The following is a 13561-nucleotide window of genomic DNA, read 5'->3' on the forward strand; positions in this document are numbered from 1 at the left end:
AGGGATTTGGTCTAAGGAAATAACTATTTATGTGTGTGAAGATTTAGCTATAAGGATGTCCATGATAATGTTGCTTAGAATTCTGTAAAAACTGCAAAAAGCCTAGGTATTCTCAATTAGGTAATAGAAGTTTATTATATTAGAATATGATAAAGCCAAAAATGATGCTTCTGATGAGTATTTCATGATATATAAAACATTCACACTATATTTTAAAGAGAAAAATATATATGATGTAATTCAGTTTTTATTTTTTTGAATATATGATATATTATATACTCTAGGCATTGATAAAATACCAGAAGGGATAGATACCCAATGTTGACAGTGGATATCTCTTAGACTGGGGATTATAGTGATTATATTTTCTTTTGGCTTCTCTGCAGCTTAAAATAACTTCTAAAAAAAAGTCCATGCTTTATGTTTGTGATTTTGAAGAACAGAAGCTATTGCTTTATAAATTGCTTTAGAGCAATTGAAAAATAAATGAATATGGACCCTTGCTGTGAGAATTTCCAGATATCTGACATTGAGTGACATTTAAAAAAGTGTTTAATTCCTTCTTGTTTTTTCTTTTAGAGAGAGATGGCACACACGAGTGGGTGGGGGGGTGGGGTGGAGGAGCAGAGAGAGAATCCCAAGCAGACTCTGCGCTGAGCACAGAGCCCGATGCAGGGCTCAATCTCATGACCTTGAGATCATGAGCTGAAACCAAGAGTCGGACCCTTGACTGACTGAGCCACCTAGGCACCCCAAGCATTTAATTCTTTTTTAATTACCTCATCTGTAGGCCTAGATAGGAAGGTATTTGACAGAATGTTAACCATGATTATGGTTATGGAAGGTGGAAAAATCTGGATATTTCCATCAGAGTTCAATCAGAGCAGCACACCTGGAGGAGTGATAGGGAATATGGGATTTATTATAGGAATTTGGCCTTACACAATTGTGGTAACTAATTAAACAGCTCGTATACAGAGGTTGCCTCCGTATCCAGAGCTGGGCCTCATGTCACTAGGGAAGGCCATCAGGAAAGAAAGGGCATGAAATGAGAGAGAGCAGGGACAAACTGGAAGCTGCAAGAATGAACTAAAACCCGTATCAGCCTCTCACTGCCTTCATTCCTCTGACTTCAGTGACGACCTGAAGAAGATACTTGTGCCCGTTGTCACAAAGCTGATGTGCACCTGGCAGGAGGCAGAAGGCCTGGAAGCCTGAGGAGGAATGCAGCTAGAGCTGGAAGAGCTGTGGGTCTGGCTGCTGCCTCACACCAAGGTGGGGGGCCGATCCACAGTCTCAGGCATGGTCTGCAACCACACCGGACTCTCTACAAACCAGGCAGAGACACACAGTTGACCCTTGAACAACATGAGTTTGAACTGCATGGGTCCACCTACACGTGGATTCTTTTACAGTACAGAACTGTAAATGTATTTTCTCTTCCTTCTGAGTTTCTTAATAACATTTTCTTTTCACTAGCTTCCTTTATTATAAGAATACAGTATGTAATACACATAACATACAAAATAGGTGTTAAACAATGGTTTATGTTATCAGTAATGCTTCTGGTCAACAGTAGGCTATTAGTAGTTAAGTTTTGGGGGAGTCAAAAGTTATATGCAGATTTTTGACCGCATGGGAGGTGGGGGAGTGTCAGTGCCCCTGATCCCTGTGTTTTTCAAGGGTCAACTGGTATACCCAAATGGAGTAGACGTATACTTCTGAGTATAAATAAGCATGGCTTCTGCTTCACTTCAAGCCCACACAAGACTGTCCTGTGCCACACAGGAAAGGGAAGTCTAGCCACATAGCTGAACTAAGTTGATACAGTACAAGCTGCCGTGGCCTCTATTTGCTGCTGACCCACTGGAGGACCATGAACAAGTTAGCTATCCTGTGTGGCTCTCCAAACCTCTCCAAGATAATAATAATAATAAAACAGCACTAGCCCCTTTTTGCTTTGTGTATATATATTTATATAGGGGAAGAAAGACTAGACTTATAAAATTATTGGGTGAATGTTAGGATTAACTTTGTATCATCATTTTAAGTTGTTTTATGTTCACTGTTCTCTGACATAGACCTTCCTATGGATGTACTGCTTACTGTTAAGCCAACTATTAAAATACATAAAATATTAAGATTCAATAGACAGAAGCACATGTACATAAGCCAAGAATAGCTCATAAGGGTATGTCAATATTCCTGACAAGCAAATGAATACCTTGAGGTTTTCTCTTTCCAGTGGGAAACAATGATAATATGTCTCTTATCTGTGTACTAAATAACTCACAACTCTCTCCTCCACCGAGCTGCAAATACATAGCAAGCAGACTGTCTTTTATAGTAATGCTGCCCACTGAGCCTAAATACTACCTGTTGTCATGTATTGAGTCACTACTATGTGTCATGCCCTGCCCCTTTAATACATAATATTTAATTTTCTCACTAATTCTGCAAGATAAGTATTCATATTTCTATTTTACAGATGAGATAATGGAGCCTCAGAAAAGTTAAGTGATTTCCCCAAGGCCACAAAACTCATAAGTTGTGTAGCTGGAATTTGGACAGTTCTGTCTGGGGCCCCAACCTAGGCTTTATCTTCAGGACTCAAGTGTGGTCCACACACCAGCAGCACCAGCATCTGAGAGCTGTTGGAAATGTGGAATCTTAGGTCCTACCCAGACCTACTGGATCAAAATCTACAGTTCAACAAGATCAGCAAGTAATCTGCATGTGCCTTAAAGTTTGAGAGGCACTGTTATACATACATTGCTATTCTCCACAAAATGGTGTTGGGAGATCAAATACTCTTATATTCAGTGTTGAAACTAATTATTTGCTGGGCTTGATAGGAAGGTGGCTTTGTTGATTTTCAGTGATTAACCTAAGCTTCCAGAACAGCATCTATTTCCCCTGTGTGCTCTGAGTAGCATACCTATAACACAAATTTATGTTGAGTTTACATGATTGAAGATTCCACAGACATAAGCAACACGGTGATTGAATTTCCTTTTAGAGAGCTGTCTGTGATCTTTTTCTTACCTATTAATATGATGGATTATCTAAGAACTTGCAAATGGAACAGGCCACTGTAGAAAAGAATTGGTCAAAGAAGATAAAGCCTCACTCAAGAAATTATTTAAACCCACCATCCCTCCAATCCCAAACTCCTGAGGGTGTTTGCATTTTAAAAGAGGAGCTTGGAAATCGAATGAAATTATGACAGGTTGATTATTTGCTGCAGCATATATTTTTTGAGAAGATGGATACATATTCTTTGTGTCCTTAGCTTGCCTCCATTAGCTCCAGGCTCCACATTTTATCTGCCATTAGAGCAATAGGATCAGCGATTGGCACCTCTCTTCTCCAAGTTTTAAGAGTAGCCTAAGAGTAGAAGGTCTGTTTAGTTTGCTACTGTGGAATAGTTACCAAAGGAAGTTATTTTCATATATAACCAGCATAGATCATGCCAACTTTAACACAAGGAGCACATTGCTAACTCATATCTGTACAGTTCTCCGGGCTCTGGCTCCACCCCATCTTTCCAGCCTCACTTCCTTGGTTCAGCATTTCCTTGTCATTTTCCTTTTCATCCTGGCTGCACCAGCCCAAATGAACCCTCTACGCTGTACTAATTCCAAGGCTTGCTTCTGATTCTCTTTCCACCTGAAATGTCCTCTCCCACGTTTCCTCTTGTCCCAAACCTACTCATTCTTCATGTCAAATGTCAGCCATGACACAACATCTTTCTTGGCACATGTTGGCTAGAAACTCTAAATCCCAAAGGGTTTATTTTCTCTCTAGTGGGACACTTACCACTTTCTATCTTTACATAATATTTATCTGAGACTTTCCCTGCCCTGGTAGACTATAAAGACCCTGAAAGAAGGATCCTTGTCTTAGTATGTAAGCATTCCCCACGGATGCCTCATACAATACCTGCCACATCAATCCTCAATAAATAGTTCCTTTCTTCCTTCCTGGCTGATGATGGTGAACACCTTTCATGTGCTTAATTGGCATCTGTATACCTCTTCATTGAAATGACTCTTCAAATCTTTTGCCCATTTTCTAACTGAATTTTTTTATTGTTGAGTTTTGAGTGTCCTATATATATGTTAGATTTTTTGTTATAGTCTCACAGATCCCTGAGGCTCTGCTCATTTTTTTTCAGTTTCTTTCTGTTGTTCTGATTGGGTAATTTCTATTGTTATACTTTTCAGTTCACTGATTCTTTCCTTTTTCCCCTCCATCCATTGAGTTTTCAATTTTGGTTATCACATTTTTCAGTTCTAAAATTTCTATTTGCCTCCTATATATATCTTCTATTTCTCTTTTGAGACTTTCTATTTCTTTCTTGAGACTGTTTTTTTTTTCATTTGTTTCAAGTGTGTTAACTATTATTAATTCATAACATATATATTAACTTGTATTTGGATATAAATTCCCATCTGTTCTGTTATAAATATGTTCTCCCTGACATGGCTTATCTTTAAACTTAACTTATAAGTTTATAAATCTCCTGACCAGGAGATCATGACCTGAGTCAAAACCACGAGTCAGATGCTCAACTGACTGAGCCAGCCAGGCACCTCATCCACAGTCATTATAAAGAAATCATCTTTCTCTCAAATAACAAAATGTTATGACATACTTTCTTCCAGTTGTTTTAAAATTTTGAATTTCACATTTAGATATTTAACCTCCCTGGAGTTTATTTTGTTATGGTGTCAGGAAGTATACATCTAATTTGTTTCCATGTAGAAAGCTGAGTGAGGCCAGACCACAAGTGCTGGTATAGGACTGGTGAGAGTGGTGACCTCACTTAGCTTGGGTTACTTTCTCTCTTGTTTACTACTGAGCCAGTCAACACCCAGGACAAAGGAACACAGGAGGTTAAGGGCATGCTTTCGAGGAAACAGCTCTCCAAAATCTCCTTTGTCAGTGTGGAAGTGCATCTGAATATTTGGGGTCTCAGCAGCCTGTGGGGAGAGAAGAGTGCCAGAGGCTGCAGAATCAAGGCAGCCTGCCTTTTATATAAGCGTGGAGGTTGAGAAGGCTTTGATGGGGCATGTCACATCAACACTTAAGGATGACCCTGTGATCTCATACAGATATTGGTACAACGCACACCTTCTATTCCATTTCTAACTGGGCCTCCTTGAGCTTTCCGTGCCATGAGACCACACCCAGCTCCATTTATTGACCAGTCCTTCCCCATGATTGGTAACATTTCTCACACCAAATACCCCTAAAAGCTAATGTCTCTCCGTGAATACAATAGCTATATAATAGCTAATATAATAATATAATACAATAGCTAATGTTTATGTAAAACAGACAACTTCAAATGTTGGCCATCTTGATTGTGGTTTGTGGATTCTAAATGTCCAAAGTCCAAATGCTTCAGAGCTAGAGTGAAAGAAAACTAAATCCTCATTTTCCTTTTGATGACACATTCCAGTTTTTAAAGATTCATGACACCATCCAGAGCCTTTTTATACAGATGCCTAATGGTATGACGTGGGCTTAGGACTTGGATTTGTGCCTTCTGATAAATACAGTGGTGTCAGATATTATAGCTGGGTAATTATAATTGCAATAATTCTGTAGCCTTCCCACAGTAGAGAACTAAGTCAGTCCATGAATTGGTTAGCAAACTCTCCACATAGAAAATTATTAACATGAGAAGTGGAGGAATAAATGTGTGGTTATAGTCCAGTTTAATTTCCTGTGAACCGATTGCCTCCTTGGGAGAGGTCAATATGTGCCTCAATGCCTTCTGGGAAGCATGCTGCTATGGTGTCATGATGGATAATAGAAACACAGAATCCTGAGGAAGAACATCGCTACACGGTATTAAAATATGGCTCTGGGATGAAAAAAAAATGAGCTTGTGACATCTGACTAATAGGGAGATGGAGCATAGTGAGAATTATTCATAGTGGGTCATAAAATGGAAAGGCCAGGATGCCCACTGAGCAGAGCAGCCAGCAATACTCAGGTGTTTGCATACTGCTTCTCTAAATGACAAATTGTAGTCATCAAAGGCTTCTCGAAACTTTCCATTCACGAGGACTGCTTAGGCAAGTGCACAAATGATATTTTTACATGTACAGATGGCTGTGCACAGATCATATGGACGCCAGCAGCTGTGGCGGGGCCGGGCTGTGGCACCGATCACCCAAGACAGTCCATGTGGCTTCCGGGGAGTCCTCTCTTATTCATTTATTTGGGGCATAAGGTTTATCTTTGTAAGTGTTTTTCAGGAACCAGTATACAAATACCTTTGCATGTCCTGAGCATCTCTAAGGTGATGGAGAGAGGAGAGTCCAGGATCATGCTGGCTAGAGACAGAATGCAGAAAGAGCCCAAAATGGGCTGAGAATGAGCTCTTGAGCAAACGAGAAAATACCTAGTTCTGCTGAACTGAGATTCTCAACCTAGAGTCTGAACCCGTAGGCAGGAGTTCACAAACTCAGATTGGGGCAGAATCCCCAGGGAAGTTTTTTACAATGCAGATTCCTATGCCCCACACCTAGGGATTCAGATTCAGTCTGGAATGGGATCCAGAAACCTGTGCATCCCAGGTGCTTCTGAAGCATGTGGTCTGAAGACTATATTCTACTGCTCGTGGGTGGTTGGTTGTAGTGGGGGTTCATGAAAAAGGACTATGGAAAAGAATCATGCACCCAAACCCCCCAAAATGCTATGAAAACTTGGGCATCTAGATACGCCTGTGCATTTTTCAGAGATGAAAATCCATACCTTTCCTCACATATTTGGAAGGATCCATGTCCCTTCAGAAGTTACAAACCATGATAGCATACAGTGTCCACGAAGCTAATGATTGGATCTCTATTTCTACAGAAGGTATTTAACTTCTTTCCACCTCCAACCTCAGATAACTCCCCCAAACCCATCCAGCATCTCACAGAATTATGAACATACTTGGCCCTGAGAGGCTTCTGGTCAGAGAGAATGGCCGGGTCCTTGTTATTCTGTTGTCACTATTGGGAAAGTGACTCAAAGGGGCATCCTACGGAGAGGGATAAGCAGCTTGTCTCTGCAAACAAAGATAGCAGTTCAGTACTGTGCACCAGACTGCCTTGCTAATGGCTTCTAAAGATAGCCAGAGGAGCATGGAGCTCCCCTAGGAGCTGGTTCTCCTCAGTCAGGGCCTGGGAAAAGACCCTCAGAGTCAAAGGTCTGATTAGAAAGAGGTCTTTCTAGTCCTCTGGCTTCAATTCCAGAACCCCCTCCACAGCTCCTTGAGCTTCCAGAACCTTCCTCTCCTGTCCCTCAGGCTATGTAAAACTGCAAAGAACAGCCCACAGTTACAGAGGGCACTCCCATTGACCATGCTAACCTTAACTCTGCCCTTAGACTTTTTTTTCATTTACCACATGACTTCTCAAGCATTTATTACTGTTAATTTACATGAATTATTCTTTCAAACTCTGTTTAAACAAGATAAAAGAATCATAGAGTTAGTTTTATTATCATTATTATTATTTTCTTACCTTTGCACGAATGAGAGATGAGAGGAGTGTCCATAACCCTCTTCTGACTTAGGAGACTCACAAATATGTATGCCTTTCAGAAAAACATGTCTCAAATGGGACATTACCAGAACCACACATTTTTAAACAAGACCAATGAGGATCACCACCTTCCTGGAAGCTACAGTTATATCTATCTACAAGCCATAGCAACAACCTCTGAAATTCAGATATTTTATTACTCCTGAGTTAGAAATAACATTGACAAGCGTAAAGACGTCAAAGAATACGTCTCTGCGTTTTCGTTTTGTTTGTTTCAGCTAGAAGATATATTTTCTTCTTAACTAGCTGAGATTTCTCTCACCTGCAATTAGAAGGGTCTGTTATTTCAGGACTTAGATTTCCTTTACTTAGCACTGTGAGAAATAATGCAGACCTGCTTTATTAATATATTTAAAAACTTAAAATACAGGGGCACCTGGGTGGCTCAGTCGGTTAAGCGTCTGCCTTTGGCTCAGGTCATGATCTCAGGGTCCTGGGATGGAGTCCCCCATCGGGCTCCCTGCTCAGCAGGGAGTCTGCTTCTCCCTCTGCCCCTCCCCCGGCTCATGCTCGCTCTCGCGCTCTCTCTCTCTCTCTCAAATAAATAAATAAAATCTTAAAAAAAAAAAAAAACTTAAAATATAGAGCAGGAAAAAGTAGAATGAGAATTCAACAAATTGGATATGAAGCATGTGAGTTTTAGCAGGTAGCTTACCCTTTCTGGCTCCCTGCTTCTTCCCGCCAGCCTCCAACTAGGTAACGTAGCCTCTTCTTTACATAGAAAGGAGAAGTTCCCCATCATGTGACCTGCTCAAATTCTTTCCTACCACCTCCAGATCTGAGTGTGTCTTTACCTCCCTCCCTCCTGTTTCAGGGGTAGAAGACTCATTCTTCCTCTTGGCTTGTCATTATAACCCTCTTGATTACTCCATGACTTTGGCTCCTCAGTTTCCTTTCTCTTCCCTGTCTCCCCCACTTCCTCTCCTTTGCACGTTCACGTCTCCCTCACCCTGCATTTATTATAAAGCCTCCCTTGTTCCCAAGCCCTTCACCTTCTGTCCTTCCTGAAAGAATGATCTGTATCTGCCTCCTCTGCACACCCTCAATCCGGCCCCTACCAAAGCTGCTCACCAGTGACAACCTCACCACTAAATCCACTCTTCTCCTGCAGGGTGCTTTCCCTGACAATTTGCTCTTGGCTTCTGCTCAAGCCTTGATATTCACCAGGGTGTCCTATTCCTTCACTCCCTTCATTCTCCCAAAGCGATCTCATCTTCTCTAGTGACGTCAGCCACCACACACGTGTTCCTGATGATTAAATATACACACGTGACTTCAGTTTCCTTCTTAAGCACAAGCCACTCATCTCCAGCTACATCCTGGACACCTCCATTTGCGTCCTCCACAGGCACATGTCCCACACATCAACCCACTGTTTTCTCTCCATTCCCAGTCTTGTGAAGACAGTCACTCTCTGCTCTTGCATCACAGGCCAGACCCCTTGGAGGCCTCTCTGGCTCCTTCCTTTCCTTTAGCCTCCAGATAGTCATCCCAATTCTTGCCAATTCTCCAGTTAAAATGTCTGAGTCCTCCCCCTCCTTTCTGTTCCTGCTGACACTACCTTGGGTCTGGTCCTCACTATTTTTCACTTGCAGATGCTCCCTGGTAGATTTCCATGTAAGCTTTCTCACATAAGCATCTCTGTAGCCACAGCTGGGTCAGATCCCAACACCCCCTGCTTTTAATCCTTGATGACTTCCTGATACCTACACAATACATCCGACTCCTGAAATGGCATATCAGGTTCTCCAGTACAGCATTCCGTGTCTCTAACCAGTGTGATTCTCTCCTTCTCACTTCCCTTCCCCATCAGAAGTGAGGCCAAGTTCTAATATCAGAGGTACCCAGCTGGTGGTAGGCACTCCGTTTGCAGATGGGGAGAGTAAGCTTATAAAAATGACACCATTCATTTCCTACTCTCTCCACAAGTCTGCAACCTGACAGCCTGGTTCTATTTCACCCTTTCTTCTGTTTCCCTTAACATCTTTGTCATTGTCGAAAGAACCTTCCTAAAGATGCCACAACTATCTCTCCTCCCACTCCAGCCATCAATCATGTTTCTGTCCCAGCCTCTGGAAACACCAAACTTCACTTTTGTCTGATGTTTTCCCACCTATGTACCTTTCATATGGCTACTGCCTCTCTTCTGCCCACTCTGCTTGGCAAACTCACTTGGCCTCCAAACCCCCTGTCGAAGTCAGCTCCACTGTAGAGTCTTCCCTGCCTCCCCTGCAATGGATACCCTTCTCCGGTGCTCTCGTAGGGAATTATAGATGAGTTTCCCTTTCCTGCTACACCATGAACTCCTTGAGCTCAGAGATTCTTTCTTTTCTTTTTTCTTTTTTTAGATTTTATTTATTTATTTGACAGAGAGAGAGACAGCGAGAGAGGGAACACAAGCAGGGGGAGTGGGAGAGGGAGAAGCAGGCTTCCCGCTGAGCAGGGAGCCCCATGTGGGGCTCGATCCCAGAACCCTGGGATCATGACCTGAACTGAAGGCAGACGCTCAACAACTGAGCCATCCAGGCGCCCCAGAGATTCTTTCTTACTCATCTTCCTATCCCTGGTGACTGGCATATAGTTGGAGCTCAGTAAATGTATAAAGAAATGAATGAATAAGTGAGTTAGTGAGTGAGTGAATGACTATCATTGTTTCAGGTGCCATGGACAGACAAGGCAGTGGAATTAACTAATAAATGGTGAGGTTGAGAGGAGTAGGCACTGTTTCAGGTTGCTCCACGTTCCAAGCAAGAGTCATCTCCTCTTTCCCACTTTGGTAGTCCTCCCTTCTCCTCCAGCTCCTGAATCATCAGGCTAGATGGTCCCGTGTACCTGCCCACAGCAAATTGACTCATCCCACCCACCCTCCCCAGTCACCTGTCCAGACGGCACAGGCTTGGAGGACTAGAGCCAGTGCCTGTGTCATGGTCAGATCCACTGTTCTGATCTCCTGAGGCTGCCCTGGGGCATGTGGGCTGATTGTTTCTGTTTTCTTGCGTTCAGTTATTTTAATTGGCCCCCATGAAACCCCTCCTTCTTATTCAAATCTGTCCTTATGTAGAACTCCACTCAACATAAGCCATTATCTTTTTTATTGATTGCCATTCCTATTTACTCTTTCTTGCTTGCTAAATTACTGATTCTCATCTCTACTCTTCCATTATTTAGTCTCTATTTCCAAACACTAGCAATTTACTCTTCTCTGTTAAATGTTTCCCGTCGGGGGCGCCTGGGTGGCTCAGTCGTTGGGCGTCTGCCTTCGGCTCCGGTCATGATCCCAGGGTCCTGGAATCGAGCCCTGCATCGGGCTCCCTGCTCAGCAGGAAGCCTGCTTCTCCCTCTCCCACTCCCCCTGCTTGTGTTCCCTCTCTCTCTGTCTCTCTCTCTCTTTGTCAAATAAATAAATAAAATCTTTAAAAAAAAAAAATGTTTCCCATCCAATACCTCTGAACCTTCCCCCATGTGTTTGCTAGAGATTCTTTCTTGCTTCCCTCCTGTGCCTACACTTCAAAGAGAACCTTTATATTTTCATTCCATCCTAGTCTCTGCCTGCTGAGACATGATTCTTGATTTTTCATCCTTTCATAATCCTGAGAGCTTTCTTCTCAATAAGTTACTCATCCATTCATCTAATACATATTGAGTGTTCAGTCACTAAATTTTTGTATTGAATCAGCATCCAACTAGAAAAAAAAGAAATCATTCTAGGTATCGTAAACAGAGGAATTTAATTTAGAGATTTGGTTACAAAAGTGTTGGAAGGAGTAGAATGGCTAAAGTTAAAAATATTAACCATATCAACTGTTGACAAGGATATAGGGCAATTGGAATTCTCATGTACTGCTGGTGGGAATGTAAAATAATACTATGGAAAATTACTTTGCTCGCTCTTTGTTTCTCTCCTTTTTTTTTTTTTTTTTTTACTCTGCTGTTTCTTGAAGAGTGAGACTTACTACTACCCTATAATCCAAGTCATTCCACACTTAGGTATTTCCCTAAGAGAAATGAAATCAGATATTCATCCACAGACTTTTACACAAATGATCATAGCTGCTTTATTTGTAATAGCTCAAAACTGGAAACAAAAGTCCATCAAAAGGTGAATGAAGGGGTGCCTGGGTGGCTCAGTCCGTTGAGTGTCCGTTGATTTCTGCTCAGGTCATGATCTCAGGGTCATGAGATCGAGCCTCATGGGGGGCTCCATGCTGGGCGTGGAGCCTGCTTAAGATTTTCTCTCTCCCTCTCCCTCTGCCCCCACCCCTGCAGGTACATGCTCTCTCTCTCTCTCTATTAAAAAAAAAATTGGTGAATGAAAACACAAACTGTGATAAATATATACAACTGAATACTATCAGCAACAAAAAAGGAGTGAATGATTAAAATATGCAATGTGGGTCAGTTTAATTATGCTGATTAAAAGAATTTAAATAAAAAAAAGTACATACTATATGAATCCATTCATATAAAATTCTAGAAAACACAAGCTATGATGACAGAAAGCAGATCTGTGGTGATTACAAAGGAGCATGAGAAACTTTTGGGGCATGAGAAATAACATGTGTTATTTTTATTGTGATGGTGGTATCACAGCATATACTTATATTAAAGTTTATCAGATTATATAGTTTAAATACATGTGATATATCTCAACAAAACTGTATATAAATAATCTCAAAAGGAGACTGGAATTGAAAAGTGGTGACATTACCCAGAGATTAGCAACTGCAGAGAGCCCCCATCTACCCCTAGCGTTGGAGGAACATAAGGAAAAATGGTGTTCACAGAGCCCATGTTCCTTGGCCACTAAGACTAATGGAGTCTCTGTTAGAACTGCTGTTTCAATTATCACCTCTCTGCTCCTCCTCAGGAAGCCAGGAGCACGCGCTCTCATTACACCAGAGGACCCGGGGAGGGTGAAGTCATGTGTAAGTGTTGCTGCTTGTGGAGTGCTCGTGGAGCCCAGGAGAGCTGCCTCTGCTGGAGGCACCACCCAAAGCGGGGAACAACAACAACAACAACAAAAATGGCTCTCACTTCCATCTTCCAAACTCCTTCCATCCTCTTCTCTCATTGACAGAAACTACCGGGAAGCCAGTTGGGAAGAGAGTTTATTTTGTAGGTTTCTAGCTCTTCATGATCAGAGGGGAATAATAAGGAAAGGCATTTATGGAGCAGAAGGCCAATGGACAAGTTACTGGCCCAACTGTCTGATATATTACTCTGGGCAAAGGAAAATATACAGTAAGTAAAGCCACAGTTCTTATTTTCATGGATATTTTCTATTAGCATATCCTGGTTCTCCTGAGATTACACAGCTCTCCCATCCCCTGCCTCCACTAAGTAGCCCACCATAAGAGCAGATGTAAAGGCCAAGAGAAAAGCACAGAATACAGGCTCAGAAGCTGGGAGGATAAGATAGGGTATATTCAGGTGAGGGGGGACAGTGCTAGCAGATGTGGGAGGCTGGCCTGTCTGTCACCAAACAGCTTTTTGGGGATTTAACAGCCTGCCTCTCAAATAAACCTGTCACTACTTTCTGTGAAACCCTGCTAGGGATAGAAGCCCTCAAACATTAATCCGCATACCTGCATCTTCACTTGCTTAGACTCAGAGCGTTCTTGAAGGATGTTGGGATGCCACTGAAGAACTCAGAAAGTTATGCTTTGAATACAGAAACTTATAATCAATTTTGAAATTACATTTTTTAAATGTCTTATAGATTAAAGTCCAGTTCCTTAAAAGTCTGCTGAGTTTTTTTGTAATAACCACTTACAAAGCGGGAGCTAATTTGATGTGGGAAGGAAGAGGAATTTTTAGTGTAATTATCAGCATTCAGTTCTGTTTCAAATGGTGTGGGAGCTCCACATGGTGAGTTCATGTATTTAAAAAAAAAGATATCTAATTAAATTGGCTTGGCACTGACAAATCCACTGGTCACAACCTTTTCAATAATG

At 41.8% G+C, this 13561-nt stretch overlaps 1 protein-coding gene across 1 annotated transcript in view; it reads right to left on the reverse strand.

Annotated features, from left to right (window-relative positions):
* CHST10 (carbohydrate sulfotransferase 10) overlaps positions 1-8809 on the reverse strand; it is a 53475-nt gene extending 44666 nt beyond the window's left edge. Inside the window, exons 1-2 of the mRNA XM_032419253.1 lie at positions 8679-8809; positions 8263-8318 (exon numbers count right to left, since the gene is read on the reverse strand). The gene's annotated coding sequence lies outside the window, so the exon portion shown is untranslated. The remainder of the gene's footprint in view (positions 1-8262; positions 8319-8678) is intronic.
* Between the last annotated feature and the right edge of the window lie 4752 nt (positions 8810-13561).

This window comes from Phoca vitulina, unplaced genomic scaffold (assembly GCF_004348235.1).
Source record: "Phoca vitulina isolate PV1807 unplaced genomic scaffold, GSC_HSeal_1.0 scaffold22, whole genome shotgun sequence".
Classification (NCBI taxonomy): Eukaryota; Metazoa; Chordata; class Mammalia; order Carnivora; family Phocidae; genus Phoca; species Phoca vitulina.